Below are 17,629 nucleotides of genomic sequence, written 5' to 3'. Positions count from 1 at the left end.
AATATTTTAGGCTAGAGAGAGATTCTTCCACGAATTGAGAAGTGGAGAGCTTGATTGAACCTTTCAACCAATGCCCCTATTTATACTATTTCCATTACATGTTTATGGAAACTTCAGAGATAAGTTAGGATACCTAATATCCCTAATTACATCAATCACGATTATCCAAATCTACATAAATTAAGGGAAGATAAATCGATTATATTAATCAAGAAAGATTGCCAAATCTTCCAACTCATGTGATAAGGATTCCAGCTCGTGTGATGACACATCATTCCACCTCACGTGGTGACTCATCATGCCGGCTCATGTGGTCATGGTGGGTCCTACCTTGTAACACGGCCCCTCAAACTGGGAGTGAAAAAATATCGTAAATTCCTAGGTTATTTTAGATGGTGGACAAGATCATATGAGTAACTCGTTTGGTGAGAATATCTACAACTTGCCCTTGTGAGGAGATATGTTTGAGAGATAATATGTCGGCTTGGAATTTCTCTCGTATGAAATGGTAGTCTACCTCAATGTGCTTTGTTCTCTCATGGAAGACCGGATTTGATGTGATATGTGTTACCGCCTGATTATCGCAATGTAAATCAATAAGAGAAAGGATCTGGTCCATAGTAGCTCACTAACTGTGTGTGCCATGGCCCTGTATTCTGCTTATGCACTTCCTCCAACCATTGTAAAATATCCTGAAGTAGATTTTTTGTCATCTGGGGATCCGGCCCAATCTGCATCTGAAAACCCTTATATGTTGAAGTGACCATGGTTCTTATAGAAAAACCCTCTTCTTGGAGCTCCTTTCAAAAATCATAATATTCTTTCTAGTGCTTTCCAGTGAGTAAGTCGTGGTTTGTGCATATATTGACTCACAACACTTACTACATATGATATATCCGACCTTGTTACACTGATATAAATGATTTTTCCTACAAGTCTTTGATATTTTCTGATATCTACATCTTCTCCAGTGCCTGTAGATAATTTTGTATTGGAATCCATAGGGGTTTCTGCTAGTCTACACCCCATCATTCCTGTCTCCTCCAGTAGATCAAGGGCATACTTCCTTTGAGAAATTATAGTCCCATGTTCAGACTATAGTTCTTCAATACCTAGAATGTATTTAAGTAGTCCAAGATCTTTTGTCTTGAATTCTTCACATATCTTTTCCTTCATGTTCACTTTCCCTTTAGGTGCGTCTTTAAGAAACACTAAGTGATCTACGAAACATCTGTTAAATTCGGCCCATATGAGTGCTTGGCTAAATTTATCAAACCATGCACGAGGAGACTGTTTCAGACCATAAAGGGATTTCTTCAATCGACATATCGCCTCCCCTTCAACCACAAATCCAAGTGGTTGTTGCATATAAATTTCTTCCTTTATATCCCCATTGAGAAAAGCATTTTTTACATCAAACTGATAGACCGGCCAGGAAGAATTAGTAGCAATAGATAATAAAATACGTACCGAGTTCATTTTGGCCACCGGAGAGAATGTTCCCTCATAATCAATCTCATAACACTACCAGAATTTGGCAACAAGGCTGGCCTTAAGGCAAGCAACTGACCCATCTGAATTGTGCTTAATTTTAAAGACCCACTTACGACCGATAGGTTTTTTTTCTAATAGAAGAGGAACTAGAGCCCATGTCTGATTCTCATAGAGTGCCTGGATTTCTTTGTCCATGGCCGCCTTCCACCCTGGATGTTTCAGAGCCTCCTGATAGGACGGTGGGATTGAGATGAAGGAGAGATAGACGCAAGAAATTGACAACATGAAGAGGATAAACGATGGTGAGACAAAAAAATGGATATGGGGTGAGAAGTAGAGGGCCTAGTGCAAGTTTTGGGTTCTTTTCTTAAGGCAATGGGCCAAGTATCATATTGTGGTCTAAAAGGAACAGAAGAAGATGGACTTACCTTGATGGGATCCGCAACCTCCATAGGTGTGGTGTTAGACAACGCTTCAGGGGGTTGAATAGTTTTTGTAGCATGAGACACAACCGGTTGAGGAGAGGCTGGTACAAAAGGGAGACCTGGAGGAGCATTGTTAGAGTAGTATGAAGAGTCTTCAAAAAAAGTTACATCCCAAGACACAAGTAAACTTTGGAGAGTGGGATTGTAGCAAATATAATATTTCTGTGTGCGAGAGTATCCTAAGAAGATACACTTGACAGATTTTGGATCAAGTTTACTATGTTGTGGGGAGGTAATATGAACAAAGCATGTACAACCAAAGACTTTCAAAGATAGCAAAAAAGGATCACTATGTGGAAAAAATAATGAATATAGGGATTTATAATTTAGAACGGAAGAATGTAGCCTATTTATAAGAAAATATACAGTAAGGATGGCATGCGGCCAATAAAAGTATGGGACTTTCATGGTATACTATAAGCTATGAGCTACCTCAAGAAGGTGACGATTCTTCCATTCCGTTACACCATTCTGTTGGGGGGTTTAGGCACAAGATGTTTGATGGATAATGTCATTCACTTAACAAAAATTGTCATGATCTTTGGAAGTATATTCTTTGGCATTATCAGACCTAAGTACTTTGATTTTCTTACCAAATTGAGTGACAACCATAGCATGAAAGAATTTAAATATGGAAGGTATTTCAAATGGCTCTTTAAAAAGAAATATTCATGTGGTATGAGTAAAATCATCAATAAAAGTAATAAAGTACTTGACTCGGGAAATGTTTGAGTATGTAGCCCTCTGTTGTTTACTCAGTTAACACACTTCACAATTTAAATTTGACCTATCCTTAAAGGTAAGAAAAAGAAGATTAAGAGATTGTGCGGATGGATGTCCCAACCAAATGTGCCATAGACAAGTCTTAGTTTCCTTGGTTGAGACGGCCTTTATTTGAGGCACGTCTAGATAGTAGAGTCCCCCTTGTTCACGGCCTCCACCAATCACCTACTTCGTGATAAGATCTTGAAACACATAAGAAGTGGGTGAGAAGGTAATTGAGCAATTGAGAAGGTAATTGAGCAATTGAAATGTTATGTTATCTGACTAACAGATAAAAAAATTCAAGGGAAAGGTAGGACAAAAAGAATATCTATGAACGAAAGTGATGGTGTAATAGAGGTGGATATTTTCCTGAGAACTTTAGTTTGGGAGCCGTTAGCTATGGTAACAAATTTATTCGAGAACAAAGAGAAACTAAGTGGAGTAGATTTTTGTTACTTGTGAGATTCTTGGAGGCCTCTGACTCAATTATTCATAATGAAAAGGAGAGAGTGGCAGAGAGCATACCTGAAGCGGTGGTGATAGCAGCAGTTGAGGAGGAAATTGGAGGAGAGACCATCAAAGTTTTCATTTTCTAGAATAAGTCATACTCATCATCGGTAAGGGTTTTCTTTTCTGTTGGTGGGGTAGACTGGTCCTCCTTTGTATCACTTACTAAGACTTGATTAGCCTTAGCCCAATCTGGTATGCCATAGATTTTAATACATTGATCTATAATGTAGCCATAATTCCCACAATGGGTGCATTCTATGCCGTATGTTCTGACAAAACCTTTCCTTCCACCTCTTCCTCGTCCTCCTCTATAATTTCTTCCATGACCTCGGCCACGGTCGGTTGATGTTTCCCTATGCCCGGAGTACATAGTGGATGACACTTCAGTAGGAGAAGGAGAAGAAGATTCTGGAATGCAAAGTAATGTCGTACATACATCATCAAAGGTGGGAATAGTAGAGGCACTAAGGAGTTGACTTTTAGCAACTTCAAGATATGGCTTAATGTTTTCTAGGCAAATGGCAGTGGCTAAGGCTTCCTTCTTCTTGTCTTTGACAGAGACATCAGTGGAGGTAGGTTGAGCTAGCTTCCATTCTTGAACAAGGCCTCTAAAATGAGACAAATATTCATGGATATTTTCTCCTTGTTTAATGTTGAACATTCTTTGGAGAATATCATATGGCCTATGTAAGTTTCCGGAGCTAGACTACAACTTAGCACATGTCTCCAAAATTTGTTTGGCTGTGTTGAGATGAATAACATTGTTGGAGATAGGTTCTTCCATGTTGTTGATGAGCCAACTAATTGGCAAAGTGTCATTTTTTAACCATTTAGCATAAGAAACATCTTCTTCATCAATGGGTGGCCCAAGTTTGGTGAGGTGACCAAGTAGGTCCCTTTTTATAAGGAACCATCGAACCGATGTTGACCAACTCAAGAAATTTCATATCCATCGCAAGTATATGGTAGTGACCTTGAGAATATTATTCATGTTACCCATATATTCTTCAGCCATAAGAGGCAATTCAAGGGTACTAATGTACTCAAATTTGAAGTAGCCTAAGTAAGCGACTTGGAGATTCAAGTGCAGCCAAAGCAAGCTTGGGTAGATGGGAGGAGAACCCGAGTTTATCAAGTCTTTAGGCAAGGAGGGAACCCTCTTAGGCTAGTCAACTTTTTGGCCAAACATTTCTATAATTAATTATCTAGTCTTCCTTGTAGAGAATTGTTGAATTTAGGACCCCATGAATACTACCTCAAGCAAGGGGAGAGAGAAAGAAAAGGAGTAAAACAATAAATACTATTGGGTTGAGAGAGAAGAAGAAAAAATAAAAGAGGTTAGGAGAGAGAGAGCTTCTCACGAGAGAAGAGAAACTAAGAGGCTTGCTTGATTAATTTTTGAGTTACAATAACCTCCATTTATAGTTGAGGAGGTGATAGAGTCCATGTACAAGTAATCTTATGACTCCTAATTACATTCCAACTAGAACTCTCTAAGATAAACTTCTCATGATAAGATTACATTATCTATTTAAGAGACTAATTTAACTCAACTTCTAACTCTTCTTTAAGCATGTGAACCAAGATAGAAAGCCAGCTCATGGTCTTATCTTTGTGGGTCCCACATGATCTTCTAGTTCATGTTGAAAGAGATACTAGCTCATGGTATATTTGTGGGTCCCACTTGATCTTCAAATCTTCTATTTAATTGTAGCTCATGTTCCTTATCTCCTAGCTCGAGCCAACTTGTATGAGGGCCCTTGTTGACATCTCTCGACCTCATGGTGGGTCCCACCAGCTCGTGTGGCCATGGTGGATCCCATATTGTAACACTCCCCCTCATGCTAGGGGTGAGAAAACATCGTAGATGCCCAGCTTGCTACAAACGGTGGACAAATTTTTATGAGTGATTGGTTTGGTGAGAATGTTTGTAACCTAGTTCAATGAAGATACATGCTTAAGAGATAAGATGCCTGCAGTGAATTTTTCTCGTATGATGTGGCAGTCTATTTCTATATGCTTTGTTCTCTCATGGAAGACTGGATTCGATGTGATGTATATTGTGACCTGATTATCGTAATATAGATTCATAGGAGCTTCTTGTAAAATCCTAGTTCAGTAAGGAGAGATCTGATCCATAGGAGTTCACTGACTGTGTATGATATGGCTCTATACTCTGCTTCTGCACTAGATAATGCAACTACATTCTGTTTCTTGCTCCTCCTTATAACCAAGTTTCCTCCAACCATCGTACAATATCCTGAAGTAGATTTCCTGTCATCCGGAGATCCTACCTAGTCTGCATCTGAAAAACCTTCGATGTTGAAATGTCCATGATTTTTATAGAGAAACCCTCTTCCTAGTGCTCCTTTGAGATATCGTAATATTCGTTCTAGTGCTTGCCAATGACTGAGTTGTAGATTGTGCATATATTGACTTACCACATTGATTGCATATGAAATATCTGACTTCGTTACGCAGAGGTAAATGAGTCTTCCCACCAATCTTTGATATTTTTTGACATCTACCTCTTCTCTAATACCTACACATAATTTTGTATTCGAGTCCATGGGAGTTTTTGCTGGTCTGCATCCCAACATTCCAGTCTCCTGCAGTACGTCAAGGACATACTTCCTTTGAGATAATATGATTCCATGTTTGGATTGTAGTACTTCAATGCCAAAAAAATATTTGAGTAGTCCGAGATCCTTTGTCTTGAATTCAGCACATATCCGTTCTTTTGTCTTCTGGATGCCCTCGAGATCACTGCCGGTTATAATAATGTCATCAACAAATATGACTAGAATCACATTGCCCTTGGGCGTGTCTTTAATAAATATGGAGTGATCTCCAGAGCATCTGTGAAATCCGGCCCATATGAGTGCTTGGCCAAAATTTTCAAACCATGCACGAAGCGACTGTTTTAGACCATAAAGAGATTTTTGTAATCAACATATGGACTCCCCCTCAACCACATACCCAGGTGATTGTTGTATATAAATTTACTCGATATCCCCATTCATAAAAGCATTTTTGACATCAAGTTGTTATACCTGCCAAGAAGAGTTAGCTGCCAGAGATAATAACATACGTACCAAGTTCAATTTGGCCACTGGAGAGAAGGTTTCTTCATAATCAATGTCATAACATTGTGTATAGCCTTTAGCAACAAGACGAGCTTTCAACCGAGCTACGGACGCATCCGGATTGAGTTTCACAGTATACACCCGTTTGCAACCGACAGGTTTCTTATCTAATGGAAGTGGGACTAGAGTCCATGTCTGATTTTCATAAAGGGACTGCAATTCTTCATTCATAGCCGCCTTCCACCCTGGAGTTTTGAGAGCCTCCTGATAGGACTGTGGAATAAGTATGGAGGATTTAGCGAACAAAATTGATAACAAACAGAGGATAGACGATGATGAGACACAAAGTTTGTTATGGGATGAGAAGTAGAGGGCATGGTGCATGATCTGGGCTCTTTCCTAATTGCAATAGGATGAGTATCATATTGTGGGCCAAAAATAACTCGAGAAGATGGACTTACCTCGGTAGGATCCGAAAACTCAACATGTGTGGTGTCAACCAGTGTTTTTGGGGGCTGAGTAGTTTCTGTAGCACGGGGCACAACCGATCAAGGAGAACCTAGTATGAAAGATAAACTTGGAAGAGCATTATCAAAATAATATGGAGAGTTTTCAAAGAATGTGACATCCCTAAACACAAGTAAACGCTGAAGAGTGGGATTATAGCAAACATAACCCTTTTGTGTACGAGAGTATCCTAAGCAGATACACTTGATAGATTTTGGATCGAGTTTACTATGTCTTGGGGAGGAAATATGGACAAAACATTGACAGTCGAAGACTCTCGAGGGCAATGAAAAAGGATTATCATCAGGTCATAATAGAGAGTAGGGAGATTTTTTTCAAGAATGGAAGAGGGTAATCAATTTATAAGAAAACATGCGGCAATGACTGCATGCGGCCAATAAAAGTATGGAACTTTCATGGCATATAGAAATCCATGAGCTACCTCAAGAATATGACGGTTTTCCATTTGGTTACACCATTTTGTTGAGGGGTGTAGGCACATGTTGTCTGATGGATAATGCCATTTTCTTGACAAAACGAGGCAAGATCTTTGGATGTGTATTCTTTGGTATTATCTGACCGAAGGACTTTAATTTTCTGCCCAAACTGAGTGAGTTTCATTGCTTGAAAAGATTTAAGTATCAATGGTATTTCAGAACACTCTTTAAACAAAAACAACCAAGTGGTCCGAGTGAAGTCATCAATAAATGTAATAAAATATTTCACTTGAGAAATGTTGGAAACACTTAAGGTCCCCATACATCAGTATGAATTAATAAAAAAGGAGAGACACTTTTAATTTCTGGACGAGGTGAGTATGTAGACCTCTGATGTTTACTCATTTGACATGCTTCACAATGAAGGTCCGACCTCGTTTTAGGGAAAATATGATCAAGAGATCGGGCGGACGGATGTCCCAACTAGTTGTGCATTAACCTAGTTTCAATGTCACAAGTGGATGCAGTATTTATTTGTGGCACATCCAGGTAGTAGAGCCCCCTTTGTTCATGACCTCCATCGCTTCGTTGGAAGATCCTGAAACACACATGAAGTGGGTCAGAAAGTGATAGACCAATTAAAATGTTTAGTGAATTGAGTAACCGATAAAAGATTCAAAGGGAAAGTGGGAACGATAAGGATATCAATGAGTGGAAGTAATGGTGTAACAGAAGTGGATCCTTTCCCTTGAACTTTAGTTCATGAACCATCAGCAATGCTAACAAATTTATGTGAAATACAAGGATAAACTGAGTATAGTAGATGTCTGTTACCTATAAGGTGCTCGGAGACTCCTAAGTCAATTAACCAGGATGAAAATGCAAAAAACATACCTGAAGTAGTGGTGGCAGCAGCTGGTGAAGTACTTGGGGAGGACACCATCATGGTCTTAATTTTCTGGAACAATTCGTAGTCTTCATCAGTAAATGTATTCTTTACAGTTGTTGTGGTAGACTGCTCCACTTTTGTATCACTTACTAAGGCTTAGTTAGCCTTATTCTCATTAGCCTTATAACATCTTTCTCAAGAGTGGCCCAATCTACCATGTTGAATTTATGGAAAAGAGAAATACTTCATTGACTTCATTGACTTATTTTAATCAGAGTACATGAACCTCTATTTATAATAGAGGAAGGTAGTAAAGTCCAATTACAATAAAACTACCTTTGTCCCAATTACACCCAAACTCTAACACTTAAAGATAAGTCCTAGGATAATTAAACAACTCAATATTGATAAAAGATAAACATAACTCAAACTAAAACTCTTCTAGGACGTGACCATAAGATAAAGATGCTTTTGTGAGTCCTTCTTGATCTTCCAACTTATGTGATAAGGATGACAGCTTGTGGTAATTATGGTGGGTCCTACTTCTTATGGGCTTGGGCCCATCTTGTGGGCCTTCTTTGGTCATGTGGCCCATCTTATAATACTCTTAGATATGTGGACTTTCCTTCGTCGTGTTGGCTTGGGCCCTATCTTCCAACACTCCCCCTCAAGCTGGGGATGAGAGAATATCAAAAACTCCCAGCTTGCTGCAAATGATGTATAAAATCTTTTTGTATAAAATGACAGTCTTCCAATCTTCCAACACCCACCCTCACGCTAGTGCTCTCTTCTATGAGATCCATCTGGCCAATTCAGGGGGATATAACATTGATGTAATAATAAGTTCCTCCGTCATGGTGTCCCAACCATTGACATTTGATATTTTTGACGAGGTATTAAGTTCCTCCGTCATGGAATCCCAACCATTTACACTTGATATTTTTTACGGGGTATTAAGTTCCTCCGTCATGGAATCCCAACCATTGACACTTGATATTTTTTATGAGGACAAATAAATAATTATATGAGGAGAGATACCGAGACAACCTCTTCTTCAATAATAATGTCTCATCCAAAGAGACATAATAGCAACAACTGTAATGTAACATGACCATCTTCCAACATATATAACACGAACCAAAATAATAAACCTTGTAGAATAACCCAAGAAATAATCATAATCCGATATAATATTTTTTTCTTAGATGCATATGCTTCATCTTTTGTGGTCCCCCTTTCTTGACTATTTTTGGTCACATAAAACTTATCCACAACATATGGAATAAAATACCTCTTCCTTTTACTTCTTCTACTTCTCCCCCTCAAGTTGAGAGGTAATGGCAGTGATCCCAACTTGAACGAAATATCATAGATATAGCCCTAAGCCAAAATAACAGAGATGTATAGATAAGCCCTCAAACCAGAGATAAGTGAGATATTTTCTTGATATATCAACTCAAAAATTGACACAAAACAATGGGCTTAAATTTGGATTTTTCAATGCAACAGAATACCAGCATGACCTTTGATTCTTCCAATGAATATATCTTTAAATATAGATCAGATTGACATGAAATTTTCTTAGTCTAAAAATAGACTTAAATAAATTTCATCCAATTATAAATTTTATTCACAAAATATAATTATTAGAAGATAAATAATCTGATAGATTTTGGTCTCTGTGATCTGGCCGAACTAAGTATTGTTTCTCCTTTTTTTCTAGAATGACCATTGACTCTTCCAAGATCAATATCTCCGTATAAAAAATTATACTGAGAATTAATTGAATAGGTAAGAAAATAGACTTACATATCTTTTCTTTGATATATAATTATCCATGTAAAGTCTTTTTCTTTATAGCATAAAATACCTCGGAAGTTGGAGCTTTCAGTTGTTGCACGAACCTCTTTTTCAATCTGACCTTTACTGCTTCCAATATCGATTTCTCTTTGTAAATAACTCAGATAAAAAATTGGTTGAATAGGTAAACTAATAGACTTTCATATATTTCTTTTGATATATATTTCTCCATATAAAGTCTAGTTCTTGATAGCATAAAATACCTCGGAATCTGAATATTTATGCTGCTGCTAGAACCTTTTCGCAATCTGACCTTCACTCATTCAAATATCAATATCTCTCTGTAGATAACTTCGATTGGAAATAATAATTTTTCCTTGGAAATTAGACTCAAATATATTTCCATCAATATATAATTTTTAATATGAAAATCTCAATATAGAGGTGAAAAATTCAAAGCAAACTACAGACTGAAAAAAAAACTATGAACCTAGACTTAGGGTTTAGGGTTTAGAGAAAAGGATCTCATTATCTCTGTGGGTTAACCAAGTAAACTCATAGAACCCACTTTGATACCATGTTGAATTTATGGAAAAGAGAAATACTTCATTGATTTCATTGACTTATTTTAATCAGAGTACATGAATCTCTATTTATAATAGAGGAAGGTAGTAGAGTTCAATTACAATAAAACTACCTTTGTCCCAATTACACCCAAACTCTAACACTTAAAGATAAGTCCTAGGATAATTAAATAACTCAATATTGATAAAGATAAACATAACTCAAACTAAAACTTTTCTAGGACGTGACCATAAGATAAAGATGCCTTTGTGAGTCCTTGATTTTCCAACTTATGTGATAAGGATGTCAGTTTGTGGTAATCATGGTGGGTCCTACTTCTTATGGGCTTGGGCCCATCTTGTTGGCCTTCTTTGGTCGTGTGGCCCATCTTATAATACTCTTAGATATGTGGACCTTCCTTGGTCTTGTTGGCTTGGGCCCTATCATCCAACATACCACATATAGAGCATTCCTTCAGGTGAAAGCATGTGTCTCTAGTGTGGCCATATCCCTTACAATGGGTGCATTCCTTCCCATCTATTTGGTCAAAACCAATCCTTCCACCTCTTCCTCTTCCTCTTCTATAAAATCTGCCTAGGTCTCAGCCTTGGTTAGATGGTGTTCCCCTCTGTCCAGAGTACATAGAGGATAATATTTCAGTAATAGAGGGAGAAGAGTCTAGAATATGGAGAAGTGTAGCATATACATCATCAAAAGTGGGAACCACGGAAGAGCTAAGAAGGTGAGTCTTAGCAACTTCAAGATGCAGTTTAATGTTAGCAAGGCATATAGCAGTTATCAAGGCCTCTTTCTGTTTATCTTGGACAGAGATATCTGTAGAGGTTGGTTGGGAAAGCTTCCATTCTTGAAGAAAGCCTTGAAAGTGGGCCAAATATTCATTTATATTGTCTCCATGTTTGGTGGTAAGCATCCGTTGTAAAATATCATATGGCCTTTGTAAGTTGTCGGAGCTTGGGTACAACTTGGTGAATGACATTATTGGAGACATGCTCTCCCAAATTTGTTTAGCCGTCTCTAGGTGAATGACATTATTGGAGACATGCTCTTCCAGACTGTTGATAAGACAACTACTATATCCTCCTTTAATCATCTGGTATAGAATATGTCATCTTCATCAATATGTGGTCCACAGTTGGTGAGATGACCAACTAGGTCCTTTGTGATAAGAAATCGACGAACCAATGTGCACCAGTTCATAAAATTTGATACCCTGTAAGGGTACAGTGGTGATTCTGAGTATGTCACTCTTGTGACTCATATTATCTTTAGCCATAGTAGGCAAACGATTTGTTAAATAGTTCTCCAATCAAGTAATCAAAATATGACCAAGTGGATGGCTAACCAACTCAGTTAATGGAGATGCTTAACATAAAAGCTAAGTAATTAATTTTAATAGACAATGACTCATAAAAGGCTCAACATCATCCTTCTTTATCCGGGAATCATGTTCCCACAGATTTATAAAAAAAAATCAATATGCACTGGTCTCGGTCAAAGTATTATGCAAACTGACAAAAAATTGCCTTGATAATTTTTTCTAATCAAAGATAATATGAGATGCATGTATTTTTATAATCTCATAAGATTAAAACATGCATAAGGACCTCTCTAAACCACCTCCTAATACTGAAAACCAGTAGCATAAAATCAATAATATCATAAATAAATACTTATCTCATAAGCTTCAATTTTGCTTTATAAAGAGCCTTCTATGAGCACTTTTATGTTATGGTGTTGGGTTAAGTGTTTGGTTTTTCGTTACCTACCAGGCCGGTCTTTTGGGTAGTATTGGCTAGGTGCTTAATATTTGGTATCAGAGCGAGCGCCCACGTCACGAGTTCGAATCCCAGCGTGAGCAAACTTAGCGGAGGGGGTGACCTAGAGGCCAGATTAAAATTACTAGTAGGGTCACAAAAAGGTGGGTCGGGCCAGTGTCTCTAGAGTGGGTCTTCGTTATAACGGAGGGGCCGACCTAGAGGCTGGATTAAAATTACTAGTAAGGTCACAAAAAAATGGTGGGTTTGACCAGTGTCGCTAGAGTGGGCCACCGTGGACGTCGGCTCGTGAAGGTGGGATGTGATGTTATGGTCCTAGGTTAAGTACTTGGCTTTCTGCTACCTACCAGGCCGGCCTTTTGGGTAGTATTGGCTAGGTGCTGAATATTTTAATCATATCTTCAACGAGCTTATGGCGATCCTAAATTGGTAGCTCTGATACCATGTTGAATAATACCTCAAGAAAGGGGAGAGAGAAATAAAAGGAGAAAAATAAGAAAGACTCTCGGGTTTAGAGAAAAGAAGAAAAAATAAAAGAGGTTTGGAGAGAGCGAGCTTCACACAAGAGAAGAGAAACTAAGAGGCTTTCTTGATTAATTTTCTAGTTAAAATCATCTCTATTTATATTTGAGGAGGTGATAGAGTCCATGTACAAGTAATCTTAGGACTTCTAATTACATTCCAACTAGAACTCTCTAAGATAAGCCTATCATGATAAGATTACATTAGCTATTTAAGAGACTAATTCAACTCAACTTCTAACTCTTCTTTAAGCACGTGAACCAAGATAGAAAGCCAGCTCATGGTCCTATAATTGTGGGTCCCACATGATCTTCCAGCTCATGTTGATAGAAATACCATCTCGTGGTATCTTTATGGGTCCCACTTGATCTTCAAATCTTCTATTTAATTTTAGCTCATGTTCCTTATCTCCTAGCTTGAACCAACTTGTATTAGGTCCCTTGTTGATATCTCTTGACCTCATGGTGGGTCCCACCAGCTCGTGTAGCCATGGTGGGTCCCACATTGTAACAAGAATAGCTAAGATCAATCAATAAGCATGAGATCAAGTAAGGTAAGGTAGGAATTTAAAATTAGATCATTCCAAAAATATATTTGACTTCATCTTGGGATAAACTAGTTTAGATTCAGTTCCTCATGAATTAGGCAAGATATGATTGATCGAAAATCAAACAAATCAATCCTCATCAAGAAGATATTGTGAGATCTTCAAAAACAACAATCTTTCTTCAAAAGGATTTGCGTCTACTAGACTTTCAAAGGACACTTCCTTTACTATTTTGTGCTTGATTCCTTTTATGAAAAACACAATAGTTTATTCTTGAATTTCCAAGAACAATCAGCCAACTCGTGCCTCTCAAAAAAGTCTCAAAAAAATCACAAAACTGAATAAAGTTCTTCAAACAACTCGGCTAATAGAGAAACTTGGCAAAGAAGCTAAGTAATTATATTTCTGAAATCCAATGGATAAAAAACCACTCATAATAGACTCAAAAGCAGTTTTATTAATCAGGAAAATCTTGTTCCCACAAAATTATATGATGCAGAAAATCTCAACATAAATAGATTTTCAGCCAAGACCTTGCAAACCGACAAAACTACCTTGGTAAACTTCTTCTAATTTGAGATGCATAAACCTCAATAATTTCATAAGATGAAGACAGAAATAAAATCATCTCTGAACCATCTTCTAAATATCCAAAAAGCAAGAGCATGAAGTAATAATAACAAGAATGAAAAACTTATCGCACAAGCTTCAATCTTGCTTCACAAAGAGCCTTCAATGAGTAACTTTGATCATAACTTCTTAGAGCATTCTTTTGACGTGGGGATCCTTTATTTGATGTTCTAATACCATGTTGAATTGAGGATCTCATGATTGAAACCTCGAGCAAGATGAGAGAGGGAGAAGAAAAAGAGCAAAGAGAGAGAGAGAGAGAGAGAGAGAGAGAGAGAGAGAGAGGAGAGAAAAGGAAAGAGAAAAAAAAACTCTATGCCGGAGAGAGATTCTTCCACGTGTTGAGAAGTGGAGAGTTTGATTGAACCCTTCAACCAAGACCCCCATTTATACTATTTTCATTACACATTTAAGGAGACTTCAGAGATAAGTTAAGATCCCTAATATCCCTAATTACATCAATCATGATTATCCAAATCTACATAAATCAAGCGAAGATAATCGCTTACATTAATCAAGAAAGATTGAAAAATCTTCCAACCCATCATGCCACCTCACATGGTGACTCATCATACTAGCTCGTATGGTCATGGTGGTTCCCACCTTGTAACACAATTGACCTCCGTTTAGATTAAATTTGACGATGAGGTTCGTTCTTTAATCCTTTTGGTATCTTTGCCGAATTGTTGGGAGCCTATGAGGGCTACGGTTAGCAACTTTGTAGGCAATAGGAAGTTGAACTTTAATGATGTTTGGGATACCATTCTTGCAGAGGAAGTTCGTAGAAAGGATTCCAAAAAATCATCGACATCTAATTCTGCCCGAAGTGTTGATATTAGGGGAAAGAACTTCGAGAGGAATTCCAACAATGGCAACGGTAGAGGGAAGTCAAGGAATGGAAGCAGCAAGTCCAAATTCGAAAGGAATGTGGAATATTATAATTGTGGCAAGTCTGGTCACATAAAGAAGAACTACAGGGCACCGAAGAAGGATGAAAAGAAAAAAAATACTGCAAATGTTGTGATTGAAGAAGTACAAGATGTTTTACTCTTGTCGATTGATAGCCCTATTGACACTTGGGTGTTAGATTCAGGAGCTTCTTTTCACACCATTGTGCATCGTGAGATCATACAGAATTATGTTACTGGAGATTACGGGAAGGTGTATCTTGCTGATGGAGAACCTTTGAACATTATCGGTATTGGTAATGTCAGTTTGAGAATGTCAAATGGGTCAATGTGGAAAATTCACAACGTGAGACATGTACCAAAACTGATGCATAATCTGATCTCAGTAGGGCAACTTGATGATGAAGGTCATAATGTGACTTTTAATGGTGTTATCTGGAAAGTCACTAAGGGAGCCATAGTTGTTACACGAGGAGTAAAAACTGGAACTCTTTATATCACTTATAGCTGATGCTATTACTAATTCTAATTTGTGGTACTATAGGCTCGATCACATGAGTGAGAAGGGAATGAAAGTGCTTCAGTCCAAAGGGAAGCTACCAGGGTCTTGAAACTGTAAACAACAGTTTGTGTGAAGGTTGTATTTTCTACAAGCATATAAGGGTTAACTTTTCTAAGGTTGGACAGGAGCAAAAGACAAAAAAATTGGAGTTGGTTCACATTGATGTGTGGGGTCCTTCAACTGTTAACTCCCTTGGTGGTTCAAATTACTAAGTGACATTTATTGATGATACAAGTAGAAAGCTATGGGTTTATTTCCTGAAAAATAAATCTGATGTCTTTGATAACTTCATGAGATGGAGAAAAATGGTTGAGAATGAGACACATTTGAAGGTAAAGTGATTGCAGTCACATAATGGGGGAGAATACATAGGTGATGATTTCAAGTTGTATTATACTAATAATGGAATCAAGATGAAAAAAACCAATCCTGGAAAACCTCAACAAAATGGTGTTGCTAAATCACATAATGGAGGAGAATACATAGGTGATGATTTCAAGTGGTATTGTACTAATAATGGAATCAAGATGAAAAAAAAACTGATGATTTCAAGTGGTATTATACTAATAATGGAATCAAGATGAAAAAAAACTATCCTAGAAAACCTCAAAAAAATGGTGTAGCTGAAAGGATGAACATGACCTTGAACGAGCGTGCTAGGAGCATGAGATTACATGTGGGATTGCCAAAGATGTTCTGATCTAAGGCTATTCGTGCCACTGCCTATTTGATCAACAGAGGTCCCTCAACACCATTGGATTGCAAAATATTAGAAGAGGTCGGGAGCGGCAAAGAGGTAAACCTTTCTTTCTTGAAAGTTTTTTGTTGTGTTTCTTATATTCTTATTGATTCTACTATTAGAAGTAAACTTGATGCTAAATCTAAGATATGTTTGTTTATTTTCTATGGAGGTACCGAGTTTGGTTATCGCTTCTGGGATGATCAAATTCGTAAAATTATCAGGAGCAAGGACGTAATCTTCAATGAAGGTGCCCTGTATAAAGACATGTTGAGAACAGAGTCCAAGAGAACAAGTAATGAATCCAAGAAGTCTGAAGTGATTCACCTGAGAAATCTTCTAGCTATTGAGATGAAGAATATTGCTCAAGAAGACTAGGAAAACATACCCCTAGAAATAAATTGGCACATTCTTGTGACTGAACTCAGGAGATTTGCCAGAACTATTAGACCACCACTGAGATACTCCCCTTGAATTATATTTTTTTGACAGATAAAGGTGAACCAGAGAGTTATGAGGAAGTCGTGCAAGTTGATGAATCAACCAAGTGGGAGTTGGCCATGCAGGATGAGATGGATTCACTTTTATCCTATCAGACATGGCAATTGACCGACTTACCAAAAGGGAAGAAGGCCTTGCGGAATAAATGGGTATACCAAATAAAAGACAAACATGATGGCAGCAAGCAGTACAAGGCAAGACTGGAGGTAAAGGACTTTCAACAAAAAGAAGGCGTTGACATGGCAATTGACCGACTCTCCAGTAGCGAAATTAAATACAATTAGAACAATGCTTGGATTAGTGGCAAATAAAGACTTGCACTTAGAGCAGTTGGATGTAAAGACAACCTTTCTTTTTGGTAATTTGGAGGAATAAATTTATATGATGCAGTCATATGGTTTCAAATAACATGGAAAGGAGAAAATGGTGTGTAAACTTCAAAAGAGCTTGTATGGTCTTAAACAGGATCCAAGACAATGGTGTAAGAAGTTTGACACCTTTATGAGTAATAATGGTTTCTTGAGGTGCCAGGATAGATCAGTGTTGTTATGTGAAGAAGCTTGATGACTCCTTCATTCTACTACTATATGTTGATGACATGTTGATAGCAAGTGCTTGCAAAGAAATAGATAAGTTGAAAAGGGAGTTGTCCAAGAAATTTGTAATGAAGGATTTGGGTGTTGTAAAATAAATCCTTGGGATAAGGATTACTAGGGATACTGATGTTTTGAAACTATCACAAGAAGAATATGTGAAGAAGGTGATGAGTAAATTTGTTGAATTTATGAAAAAGAGAAATACTTCATTGACTTCATTAACTTATTATAATAAGAGTACATGAACCTCTATTTATAATAGAGGAATTTAGTAGAGTTCAATTACAATAA

This window comes from Aristolochia californica, unplaced genomic scaffold, assembly GCF_029961685.1.
Source record: "Aristolochia californica isolate CCGP_79_NKW_82.1479 unplaced genomic scaffold, dmAriCali1.0.hap1 SCAF_14, whole genome shotgun sequence".
Lineage (NCBI taxonomy): Eukaryota > Viridiplantae > Streptophyta > Magnoliopsida > Piperales > Aristolochiaceae > Aristolochia > Aristolochia californica.
Note: the sequence above shows the minus strand (reverse complement) of the source record.